This window comes from Salmo salar, chromosome ssa20 (genome assembly GCF_905237065.1).
Source record: "Salmo salar chromosome ssa20, Ssal_v3.1, whole genome shotgun sequence".
In the NCBI taxonomy this organism is placed as follows: Eukaryota; Metazoa; Chordata; class Actinopteri; order Salmoniformes; family Salmonidae; genus Salmo; species Salmo salar.
Genome location: NC_059461.1, coordinates 22,100,030 through 22,113,421, shown reverse-complemented (window position 1 = coordinate 22,113,421; position 13,392 = coordinate 22,100,030).

Genomic DNA, 13,392 nt, shown 5'->3' with positions numbered 1-13,392 from the left:
CTAACGATGTAGCCGGATGCCGCTCTGGCCTGGTAGAAGTGTGTCAGCCGTGTCGGCTCCCCACAGCTGACTGGCCAGTACTCTGCAAGGATCCCTTCCCGAAGGGGTTACCCCCTTCCCTGGAGAATGGAGTTAGTAGGATGCTCCTGGATGACTTGGTGGATGTTCTTGATCTCGACCTAACCAACCAGCCATGGAGATATGTCACTCGCCATGGAAGTCAAAAAGAGCAACCTCTGGCAACGGTGGTCTCCTTGGCGAAGGTAAGCTAAGACCGGACTCAGACCAGAAACAACTTTGTCACCCTGGATCCAGAGGTTCCGGCAACTTCTTCCCTGGTGGCTTCTGATTAGAGATCAGATCTCGAATGTACCTGCACCGTCGTCCTCTGTTCTGTCTCCCTCTCCGGTAGTTTGTACCTTGGGTTCAGATCCTCAGAGCTCCACCCTCATTGGACCGTGAGGCTGTCTAAGACTGGCCCATTCATCATCCATGATGGATACTACAGCTAGCTCGGGTCCATCGAGCCCCACTGCCCTTCGGTCCTCGAGGGGTTTGCCAATTTTCCTGACGTGAAGCTTGGCATTCAGGCCAAAGAGTTCAATCTTTGTTTCATCAGACCAGATAATCTTGTTTCTCATGGTCTGAGAGTCCTTTAGGTGCCTTTGGCAAACTCCAGGTGGGCTGTCATGTGTGTTTTACTGAGGAGTGGTTTCCGTCTGGCCACTCTACCATAAAAGGCCTGATTGGTGGAATGCTGCAGAGATGTTGTCCTTCTGGAAGGTTCTTACATCTCCACAGAGGAACGCTGGAGCTCTGTCATAGTGATCATCGGGTTCTTGGTCACCTCCCTGACCAAGGCCCTTCTCCCCAGACTGCTCCTTTTGGCCGGGCGGCCAACTCTAGGAAGAGTCTTGGGGGTTACAAACTTCTTCCATTTAAGAATGATGGTGGCCACTGTGTTCCTGGGGAGCTTCAATGCTACAGAAATGTTTTGGTACCTCTCCCCAGATCTGTGCCTCGACACAATCCTGTTTCGGAGCTCTACAAACAATTCCTTCAACATCTTGGCTTGGTTTGTGCTCTGACATGCACTGTCAACTGTGGGACTTTATTTAGACAGGTGTGTGCCTTTCCAAATCATGTCCAATCGATTGAATTTACCACAGGTGGACTCCAATTAAGTTGTAGAAACATCTCAAGGATGATCAATGGAAACAGGATGCACCTGAGCTCAATTTCGAGTCTCATAGCAAAGGGTCTGAATACTTAGGTAAATAAGGTATTTCTGTTTTTTAAAAGTTTTGCGAAAGATTCTAAAATCTGTTTTTGCTTTGTCATTATGGGGTATTATGTGTAGATTTTTTTAAAATAAGACTAACGTAACAAAATGTAGAAAAAGTCAAGGGGTCTGAATACTTTCCGAAGGCACTGTATGTGATATTAACAGAACGGTATATTTTCTGGGTGACCTTAATATTGACTGGCTTTCATCAAGCTGCCCACTCAAGAAAAAGCTTGAAACTGTAACCAATGCCTGCTACCTGGTTCAGGTTATCAGTCAACCTAGCAAGGTATTTACAAACAGCACAGGAATGAAATCATCATCATGTACTGATCACATCTTTACTAATGGTGCAGAAATATTCTTTATTATTATTTTAAAAAAATGTACCCCTTTTTTCTCCCCAATTTCGTGATATCCAACTGGTAGTTACAGTCTTGTCCCATCGCTGCAACTCCCGTATGGACTCAGGAGACGTGAAGGTTGAGAGCCATGTGTCCTCCGAAACACGACCCTGCCAAGCCGCATTGCTTCTTGACACACTGCTCGCTTAACCCGGAAGCCAGCCATAGCAATGTGTCAGAGGAAACACCGTATAACCGCCGAACGTGTCGAAATCTTCTTTAAAGCTATATCCAAATCCATCGAATGTAGTGATCACAATATAGTAGCCATATCCAGGATAACCAAAGTTCCAAAGGCTGGGACTAATATAGTGTATAAGAGGTCATACAATACGTTTTGTAGTGATTCCTATGTTGATATGAAGAATATTTGCTAGTCGGTGGTGTGTATTGACATTTATGAATTTGCTTATTCCAGTTACTAATAAGCATGCACCCATTAAGAAAATGACTGTAAAAACTGTTAAATCCCAGAGGATTGATGAGGAATTAAACAATTGTATGGTTGAGAGGGATGAGGCAAAAAGGAATGGCAAATAAGTCTGGCTGCATGACCGATTGGCAAACATACTGCAAACTGAGAAATCATGTGACTAAACTGAATAAAAATAAGAAACTATACTATGAAACAAAGATAAATGATATAAAGAATCATAGTAAAAAGCTTTGGAGGGAAAAGACAAACTCAGCTCCATCATTCATTGAATCATATGGCTCATTCATTCCACAACCCACTGATATTGGCAACTAATTTAATGATTTTTTCATGGGCAAGACTAGCAAACTTAGGCATGACATGCCAGCAACAAATGCCGACACTAGACATCCAAGTTTAACTGACCAAATTCTGAAAGACAAGCATTGTAATTTTGATTTCCAAAAAGTGAGTGTGGAAGAGGTGAAAACATTATTGTTGTCTATCAACAATGACAAGCCACCTGGGTCTGACAACTTGGATGGAAAACTACTGAGGATAATAGCAGATGATATTGCCACTCTTATTTGCCATATCTTCAATCTAAGCCTACAAGAAAGTTTGTGCTCTCAGGCCTGGAGGGAAGCAAAGTAATTCCGCTAACCAAGAATAGTAAAGCCCCCTTTACTGGCTCAAATAGCCGACCAACCAGCTTATAACCAACCCTTAATAAGCCAGATACAATTCTATTTTACGGTAAACAAATTGATAACAGACTTTTAGCACACTTATAGGGACAGACATTCAACATACACGGCACTTACACAAATGACAGAGAAATTGATGAGAAAAAGATTGTGGGAGCTGTTTTGTTAGACTTCATTGCGGCTTTTGACATTATCGATCACAGTCTGTTGCTGGAAAAACGTATGTGTTATGGCTTTACACCCCCTGCTATATTTTGGATAAAGAGTTACCTGTCTAACAGAACACAGAGGGTGTTCTTTAATGGAAGCCTCTCCAACATAATCCAGCTAAAATCAGGAAATCCCCAGGCAGCTGTCTAGGCCCCTTACTTGTATGAGGATGACTCAGCACTATACATGTCAGCTACTACAGTGAGTGAAGTCACTGCAACAATTAACAATGAGCTGCTGTCAGTTTCAGAATGGGTGGCAAGAAGTAAGTATTTCTAAAACTAAAAGCAGTGTATTTGGGACAAACTATTCACTAAACCCTAAATCTCAACTAAATCTTGTAATGAATCATGTGGAATTTGAGCAATTTGAGGAGACTAAACTGCTTTGAGTAACCCTGGATTGTAAACTGTCATGGGCAAAACATGAAAACCACAGTTGCTAAGATGGGGAGAGGTCTGTCCATAATAAAGCGCTGCTCTGCCTTCTTAACAACACTATCAACAAGGCTGGTCCTAGAGGCCCTAGTTTTGTTGCACTTGGACTACTGTCCAGTTGTGTGGTCAGGTGCCAGAAAGAGGGACTTAGGAAAATCCCAATTGCCTCAGAACAGGGCAGCACGGCTGGCCCGAACTGTCTCAGTACTTTTTTTGTAAGAGGTATTGGCATGCTGAATGCACTGAGTTGTCTGTTTAAACTACTAACATAGCTCGGACACCCATACATACCCCATAAGACATGCCACCAGAGGTCTCTTCACAATCCCAAAGTACAGAACAGACTATGGGAGGCGTACAGTACTATATAGAGCCATGGCTACCTGGAACTCTATTCCACATGATGCACAAGCAGAAAAATCAGAAGAAAAAAAAGAAAAAAAATGCACCTTATGGAACAACGGGGACTGTGAAGAAACACACACAGGCACACACTTACACAAACACATGATAAGACACGCACATGTACACATGGATTGTGTATTGTAGATATGTGGTAGCAGAGTAGTGGCCTGAGGACACAAACGCCACGTGTTGTGAAAAGTAATATGAAATGTAACGTCATGTAATATTTTAAATTCTACCTTAATGTTGCTGGACCCCAGGAAGAGTAGCTGCTGCCTTGGCAGCATCTAATGGGGATCCTTAATAAATACAAATACTCCACAATACTGACCACAATGACAGAGTGAAAAGAAGGAAGCCTGTACAGAATAAAATATTCCAAAACATGCACCCGATTTGCAATAAGCCACTTAAGTAAAACTTTAAAAAATGTGGTAAAGAAATGTACTTTATGTCCTGAATACAAAGCATTATGTTTGGGCCAAATCTAATACATCACTGAGTACCACTCTTCATATTTCTAAGCAGGCTGTAGGCTGCATCATGTTATAGGTATGCTTTTCATCGGCAAGGACTAGGGAGTCTTTTAGGATAAAAATAAACGGAATAGAGCTAAGCACGAGCAAAATCCTAGAAGTAAACGTCCTTTAGTCTGCTTTCTAACAGCAACTGGGAGACAAATTCACCTTTCAGCATGACAATAACCTAAAACACAATGCCAACTATACGCAGGAGTTGCTTACCAAGATAACATTGAATGTTCATGAGTGGCCTAATTACAGTTTTGGCTTAAATCGGCCTTAAAATCTATGGCAAGACTTGAAAATGGCTTTTACACAAAAATCTTTTTAATGTATTTTTAATTCAGGCTGTAACACAAAAACAGGTGGAATAAGGCACTGTATATAGTTTGTATATAGTCTAGTGCAGGTATTCTCAAACTGGGTACCCCCAGGGGTACGCGCAATGCCGTCGGGGGTACGCCAAATACAAATGTGATTTTTGGGACATTTTTTCTCACATTTTCAAACAGTCAATTTATATTTTCCAACGGGGCTATACATTTGAGTGAGTTTTTTCCCCCCGCCTGGGTAGCCTCGTTTCACTGCCAAAAATAAAGTTAAACCATCTAGTGTTCAGCGAAATAAGAACACAATGTCAAATACAGGTACCCTAGTCAAATAATTAACATCCAATCACATTAACTGTTACTCTCTCATGGGAATTCCACTATTGGTCCGTATGTAGCCAAACGGAGCTGCTGCTCATGTTGGTATCTGTACTGATGGCGCAAAAGCCATGACAGGGAGACATAATGGAATTGTAACGCGCATGCAAGCAGTTGCTCCTGACGCCACTTGGGTACACTGCAGCATCCACCGAGAGGCTCTTGCTACCAAGGGAATGCCTGACAGATTAAAAGGCGTTTTGGACACTACAGTGAAAATGGTCAACTTTGTTAATGCAAGCCCCTGAACTCTTGTGTATTTTCTACACTATGCAATGATATGGGCAGTGACCATGTAACGCTTTTATAACATACATAAGGGAGCTGGTTATCAAGGGGCAAAGTATTGACCCGTTTTCTTTTAAATTGAGAGACGAGCTTAATGTTTTCTTTACTGACCATCATTTTCATTTGTCTGACCGCTTGCATGATGACGAGTTTCTCACACGACTGGCCTATCTGGGTGATGTTTTTTCTCACTTGAATGATCTGAATCTAGGATTACAGTGACTCTCCGCATCTATATTCAACGTGCGGGACAAAATTGAGGCTATGATTAAGAAGTTGGATAACACACAGGTCTTTGCGTCATTGTATGATTTTTTTGTGTGCAAATGAACTCAAGCTTACAGATAATGTAAAATGTGATATAGCGAAGCATCTGAGTGAGTTGGGTGCGCAATTACGCGGGTACTTTCCCGAAACGGATGACACAAATAACTGGATTCTTATCCCTTTCATGTCCTTCCTCCAGTCCACTTACCGATATCTGAACAAGAGAGCCTCATTGAAATTGCAACAAGCGGTTCTGGGAAAATTGAATTTAATCAGAAGCCACTGACAGATTTCTGGATTGGGCTGCGCTCAGAGTATCCTGCTTTGGCAAATCGCACTGTTAAGACACTGATGCCCTTTGCAACCACGTACCTATGTGAGAGTGGATTCTCGGCCCTCGCTAGCATGAAAACTAAATACAGGCACAGACCGTTTGTGGAAAATGATTTTTAAGACTGCGACTTTCTCCAATAGAGTTATTTGCATCCTTTCAAGCACACCCTTCTCATTAACCTGTGGTGAGTTATTCACATTTTTCAAATAGGGTTTTATATGTAAGATTTACATTTACATTTACATTTAAGTCATTTAGCAGACGCTCCTATCCAGAGCGACTTACAAAATGGTGCATTCACCTTATGATATCCAGTGGAACAACCACTTTACAATAGTGCATCTAAATCTTTTAAGGGGGGGGGTTAGAAGGATTACTTCATCCTATCCTAGGTATTCCTTAAAGAGGTGGGGTTTCAGGTGTCTCCGGAAGGTGGTGATTGACTCCGCTGTCCTGGCGTCGTGAGGGAGCTTGTTCCACCATTGGGGTGCCAGAGCAGCGAACAGTTTTGACTGGGCTGAGCGGGAACTGTGCTTCCTCAGAGGTAGGGGGCCAGCAGGCCAGTGGTGGATGAACGCAGTGCCCTTGTTTGGGTGTAGGGCCTGATCAGAGCCTGAAGGTATGGAGGTGCCGTTCCCTTCACAGCTCCGTAGGCAATCACCATGGTCTTGTAGCGGATGCGAGCTTCAACTGGAAGCCAGTGGAGAGAGCGGAGGAGCGGGGTGACGTGAGAGAACTTGGGAAAGTTGAACACCAGACGGGCTGCGGCGTTCTGGATGAGTTGTAGGGGTTTAATGGCACAGGCAGGGAGCCCAGCCAACAGCGAGTTGCAGTAATCCAGACGGGAGATAACAAGTGCCTGGATTAGGACCTGCGCCGCTTCCTGTGTGAGGCAGGGTCGTACTCTGCGAATGTTGTAGAGCATGAACCTACAGGATCGGGTCACCGCCTTGATGTTAGTGGAGAACGACAGGGTGTTGTCCAGGATCACGCCAAGGTTCTTAGCACTCTGGGAGGAGGACACAAGGGAGTTGTCAACCGTGATGGCGAGATCATGGAACGGGCAGTCCTTCCCCGGGAGGAAGAGCAGCTCCGTCTTGCCGAGGTTCAGCTTGAGCTGGTGATCCGTCATCCACACTGATATGTCTGACAGACATGCAGAGATGCGATTCGCCGCCTGGTTATCAGAAGGGGGAAAGGAGAAGATTAATTGTGTGTCGTCTGCATAGCAATGATAGGAGAGACCATGTGAGGATATGACAGAGCCAAGTGACTTGGTGTATAGCGAGAATAGGAGAGGGCCTAGAACAGAGCCCTGGGGGACACCAGTGGTGAGAGCGCATGGTGTGGAGACAGATTCTCGCCACGCCACCTGGTAGGAGCGACCTGTCAGGTAGGACGCAATCCAAGCGTGGGCCGCGCCGGAGATGCCCAACTCGGAGAGGGTGGAGAGGAGGATCTGATGGTTCACAGTATCAAAGGCAGCAGATAGGTCTAGAAGGATGAGAGCAGAGGAGAGAGAGTTAGCTTTAGCAGTGCGGAGAGCCTCCGTGACACAGAGAAGAGCAGTCTCAGTTGAATGCCCAGTCTTGAAACCTGACTGATTAGGATCAAGAAGGTCATTCTGAGAGAGATAGCAGGAGAGCTGGCCAAGGACGGCACGTTCAAGAGTTTTGGAGAGAAAAGAAAGAAGGGATACTGGTCTGTAGTTGTTGACATCGGAGGGATCGAGTGTAGGTTTTTTCAGAAGGGGTGCAACTCTCGCTCTCTTGAAGACGGAAGGGACGTAGCCAGCGGTCAAGGATGAGTTGATGAGCGAGGTGAGGAAGGGGAGAAGGTCTCCGGAAATGGTCTGGAGAAGAGAGGAGGGGATAGGGTCAAGTGGGCAGGTTGTTGGGCGGCCGGCCGTCACAAGACGCGAGATTTCATCTGGAGAGAGAGGGGAGAAAGAGGTCAAAGCACAGGGTAGGGCAGTGTGAGCAGGACCAGCGGTGTCGTTTGACTTAGCAAACGAGGATCGGATATCGTCAACCTTCTTTTCAAAATGGTTGACGAAGTCATCCGCAGAGAGGGAGGAGGGGGGGGAGGGGGAGGAGGATTCAGGAGGGAGGAGAAGGTAGCAAAGAGCTTCCTAGGGTTAGAGGCAGATGCTTGGAATTTAGAGTGGTAGAAAGTGGCTTTAGCAGCAGAGACAGAAGAGGAGAATGTAGAGAGGAGTGAGTGAAAGGATGCCAGGTCCGCAGGGCTGCGAGTTTTCCTCCATTTCCGCTCGGCTGCCCGGAGCCTTGTTCTGTGAGCTCGTAGTGAGTCGTCGAGCCACGGAGCAGGAGGGGAGGACCGAGCCGGCCTGGAGGATAGGGGACAGAGAAAATCAAAGGATGCAGAAAGGGAGGAGAGGAGGGTTGAGGAGGCAGAATCAGGAGATAGGTTGGAGAAGGTTTGAGCAGAGGGAAGAGATGATAGGATGGAAGAGGAGAGAGTAGCGGGAGAGAGAGAGCGAAGGTTGGGACGGCGCAATACCATCCGAGTAGGGGCAGAGTGAGAAGTGTTGGATGAGAGCAAGAGGGAAAAGGATACAAGGTAGTGGTCGGAGATTTGGAGGGGAGTTGCAATGAGATTAGTGGAAGAACAGCATCTAGTAAAGATGAGGTCAAGCGTATTGCCTGCCTTGTGAGTAGGGGGGGAAGGTGAGAGGGTGAGGTCAAAAGAGGAGAGGAGTGGAAAGAAGGAGGCAGAGAGGAATGAGTCAAAGGTAGACGTGGGGAGGTTAAAGTCACCCAGAACTGTGAGAGGTGAGCCATCCTCAGGAAAGGAACTTATCAAGGCGTCAAGCTCATTGATGAACTCTCCAAGGGAACCTGGAGGGCGATAAATGATAAGGATGTTAAGCTTGAAAGGGCTGGTAACTGTGACAGCATGGAATTCAAATGAGGAGATAGACAGATGGGTCAGGGGAGAAAGAGAGAATGTCCACTTGGGAGAGATGAGGATTCCAGTGCCACCACCCCGCTGGCTCGATGCTCTAGGGGTATGCGAGAACACGTGGGCAGACGAAGAGAGAGCAGTAGGAGTAGCAGTGTTATCTGTGGTAATCCATGTTTCCGTCAGCGCCAGGAAGTCTAGGGACTGGAGGGTAGCATAGGCTGAGATGAACTCAGCCTTGTTGGCTGCAGACCGGCAGTTCCAGAGGCTGCCGGAGACCTGGAACTCCACGTGGGTCGTGCGCGCTGGGACCACCAGGTTAGAGTGGCAGCGGCCACGCGGTGTGAAGCGTTTGTATGGCCTGTGCAGAGAGGAGAGAACAGGGATAGACAGACACATAGTTGACAAGCTACAGAAGTGTTGTTTCTTGTATTATTGTCTCCTGTGTCTTTAGAGAACTGTTTCACTTTGATATCCTTTTTCTTCTGTCCTGATTTTCTCTTTCTTTTCTTCTGTTAACTAGATATTCTTTGTTGTTCTTCGTTAGCTAGCTAGCTTCTTCCAAAAGAGTCCCTAGCAACTGCTTAGCAACTGGTAAACAATTCAGCTTGCTAAGATAACTACAATTTTATGAAAAATAGTTATTTTTTCAAAAGCCTATCTTCTTTGTTTGTTGCTTGTTTTTTCTCCTATTCAGTCTTGCAGTTTTCTTTTGCTTTTTTCCGATGTACTTCACTCTAAAAACCATGTAAATTTCAATATTTGTAGGAGCTCATTTTTCAGCTGCTGCTGCTCAAATTGGAGTTCCGGAATTAAATGATGATTAAGATGGTTAAATAAAGAGCAAAATGATTGATTATTATTATATTATTATTTGTGCCCTAATCCTATAAGAGCTCTTTGTCACTTCCCACGAGCCGGGTTGTGACAAAAACTCACACTCATCCTTATGTTTAATAAATGTATTGTATAGTGTGTGCAGGCTTACAATGATGGCAAAAAGTAACATTTGAGAGTGCGCTGACCCTGGTGCTAGAGGGGGTACGCAGCTGGAGGTTAAATGTTTGAAGGGGTATGGGACTATAAAAAGTTTGGGAACCACTGGTCTAGTGAGTGTGCGTAGGGTCCGTGCAGATAGTTTGGGTACACTCTTTGAAAAAAGGGTTCTTCAGCTGTCCCCATAGGATAACCTTTTTTGTTCCAGGTCTGGCAAACCCTTTTTAGGAGTGAACAGTCTATGGCTTGGGTGGCTGGAGTCTTTGGCAATTTTTAGGGCCTTCCTGACACTGCCTGATATAGAGGTCCTGGATAGCAGGGAGCTTGGCCCATGTGATGTACTGGGCTGTCCGCACAACCCCCTGTAGCGCTTTGCAGTCAAGAGTGGTGCATTTGCCATACCAAGCGGTGCTGCAGCCAGTCAAGATGCTCTTGACAGTGTAGCTGCATAACTTTTTGAGGATCCGAGGGCCCATGTCAAATCTTTTCAACCTTCTGAGGGGGAGGAGACGCTACCGTGCCCACTTCATGACTGTGTGGGTATGTGTGGACCATGTTAACTTGAAGGTTAACTTGAAGGTACCTTGGCGACAACCCTGTCGATGTGGATGGGGGCGTGCTCTGCCCTCTTTCTCCTATAGTCCATGATCAGCTCCTTGGTCTTACTGATGTTGAGGGAGAGGTTATTGTCCTGGCACCACACTGCTAAGTCTCTGACCTCCTCCCTGTAGACTGAGTCATCGGCGTCGGTGATCCGGCCTACCACCGTCGTGTCGTCAGCAAACTTCAAGATGGTGTTGGAGTGCGTGGCCATGCAGTTGTGGGTAAACAGGGAGTACAGGAGGGGACTAAGCACACAAAGTCAAATGCAAGCACAAAGCTAATCTGATGAGTTCTCTATCATTTATTCTTTAAGATCTTCTTTAATTCTGCACACCATATGTACAAGCACAAAAAAGAGAGATTTACTTTAATTAAATAATCTTAGTATATTGCACAAAAACACTGAAACACAAACAAATCATAAATGTTTCAGTCAAGTATCAAAACAAGATGTGCCCGATTTAAAAGAGGGTCTCTATCCCACATTAAAACAGATTTTGCCAGTTTAATCTGGCATTACATTGAAATGGGGGACACCATTACAGCCTTCTGCCATTCTTGTGGGTGAAGCAGTGAAGTACTCCAACCCCCAGATTATTAAAGGGACAGCACTCTCACTAAGCAGCTGTTTTAAATCGGAAGATCCGTTGCAGTCTATTGTCAAACAGAGGCAAAAAATATCTTAATATCCAGATAGCTACATAAACACTCACAGTACTTACTGACACTATAGGAAACTGAGAGACAAAGTCCATGAAATCCCCAAAGTAGTGTGACATTAGACAGCCCCTACAGGGGGTCTAGTAAATTATGACATTTTAAGATGGATTAGCCCTAACAAACGATTTTGCATCCACAAATATTTTCCCCAAAACGGGTTTGATAAACAATGAACGAATACCATCACATGGGGAAAACAAGAAAATGAGGTCAACCCAGCTCAATTCAATCATGAACACCAAAATGCTTCAACTAAAATTACAAACGACAAATGAAGTGCCACTTTTGATTTCATGGGAACTTCTCATAGACTATAAATACCTGGAGCTACACCAGATCATCTAAAGGTCATCCAAGCCACAGAGTTGGTCAGTTACATGGAATGTAAATTGAAGGTCCTGTTCCAGCATGGACAGGTTCCTACATCTGGTGTATTGTCCTCGAGCAAGGAAAAGGTTACACTTCAGAAAGAGGACCATGACTCTAGACATATTTGTGACAGCAGCAATGGTACCAGAAAAATATCCCCACAGACTTAAAAGGACATACAAGTTTAGCTTCTAGGAGCTGAAGGGGTATTATCAACAAAGCCACATCTTCACATTGACTGGGGCTAGCTAATGTTTAATGTTAATCATTGTTTAATTGTTTTCCAAAAGCACTAACAACATACTGTAAAGGATACAAAAAACGTTTATATTCTAAACAGGGGACAGAAATACTTTTCAACGATTTCATGTGAACTATAGATAAGCAATTAGAAATTTCCAGAGATTGACATAGCCCTTTCCTGCAGTCAAATTACCAAATTGCCCTCTGGTGGCCTCATTGGTGGAATGTTAATATTTTTAACAATTTCATAATTAATAAACATGATATATTTTTTTAACACCGGTGTTCCTATGTCAAATGGTTTTGTTATATTTTAATCTTCTATGATGTGTATAAAGTCTCATATTGGGATGCAAACTCAAAATGGAATACATTTCAACTCTATATCTGACATGGTAGGTGTCTTCCATAACCGTGTGTGAGGTGTATACTTTTGTTTCAAAGTAGATTTGTTTAAAACCTCTCTGGGCTAGGCGGGACGAAATCGCATATAATGTCACAAAAACCCAGAAGACAGCTAAATGCAGCACTAACCTTTGATGATCTTCATCAGATGACACACCTAGGACATTATGTTATACAATACATGCATGTTTTGTTCAATCAAGTTCATATTTATATCAAAAAACTGCTTTTTACATTAGCATGTGACGTTCAGAACTAGCATACCCCCCGCAAACCTCCGGTGAATTTACTAAATTACTCACGATAAACGTTCACAAAAAACATAACAATTATTTTAAGAATTATAGATAAAGAACTCCTTTGTGCAATCGAGGTTTCCGATTTTAAAATAGCTTTTCGGTGAAAGCACATTTTGCAATATTCTGAGTACATAGCCCAGCCATCACGGCTAGCTATTTAGACACCCACCAAGTTTAGCCCTGACCAAACTCCGATTTACTATTACAAAAGTTTGATTACCTTTGGTGTTCTTCGTCAGAATGCACTCCCAGGACTGCTACTTCAATAACAAATGTTGGTTTGGTCCAAAATAATCCATCGTTATATACAAATAGCGGCGTTTTGTTCGTGCGTTCAAGACACTATCCGAAGTGTAAATAAGGGTCACTAGCATGGCGCAATTCGTGACAAAAGAATTCTAAATATTCCATTACCGTACTTCGAAACATGTCAACCGCTGTTTAAAATCCATTTTTATGCCATTTTTCTCATAAAAAAGCGATAATATTCCGACTGGGAATCTGCGTTTAGGTAAACAGACGAAAGAAAACAAGGCATGGGGTCGACGCGGGCACGCGCCTGAGTCTCACAGTACTGTAACCAGCCACTACCAAAACGCGCTACTTTTTTTCAGCCAGAGCCTGCAAAGCCACGATTCAGCTTTTTGCCGCCTTCTGAGAGCCCATGGGAGCCGTAGGAAGTGTCACGTAACAGCAGAGATCCTCTGTAATGAATAGAGATAATCAAGAAGGGCAAGAAATTGTCAGACAGGCCATTTCCTGCATGGAATATTCTCAGGTTTTGGCCTGCCATATGAGTTCTGTTATACTCACAGACACCATTCAAACAGTTTTAGAAACTTTAGGGTGTTTTCT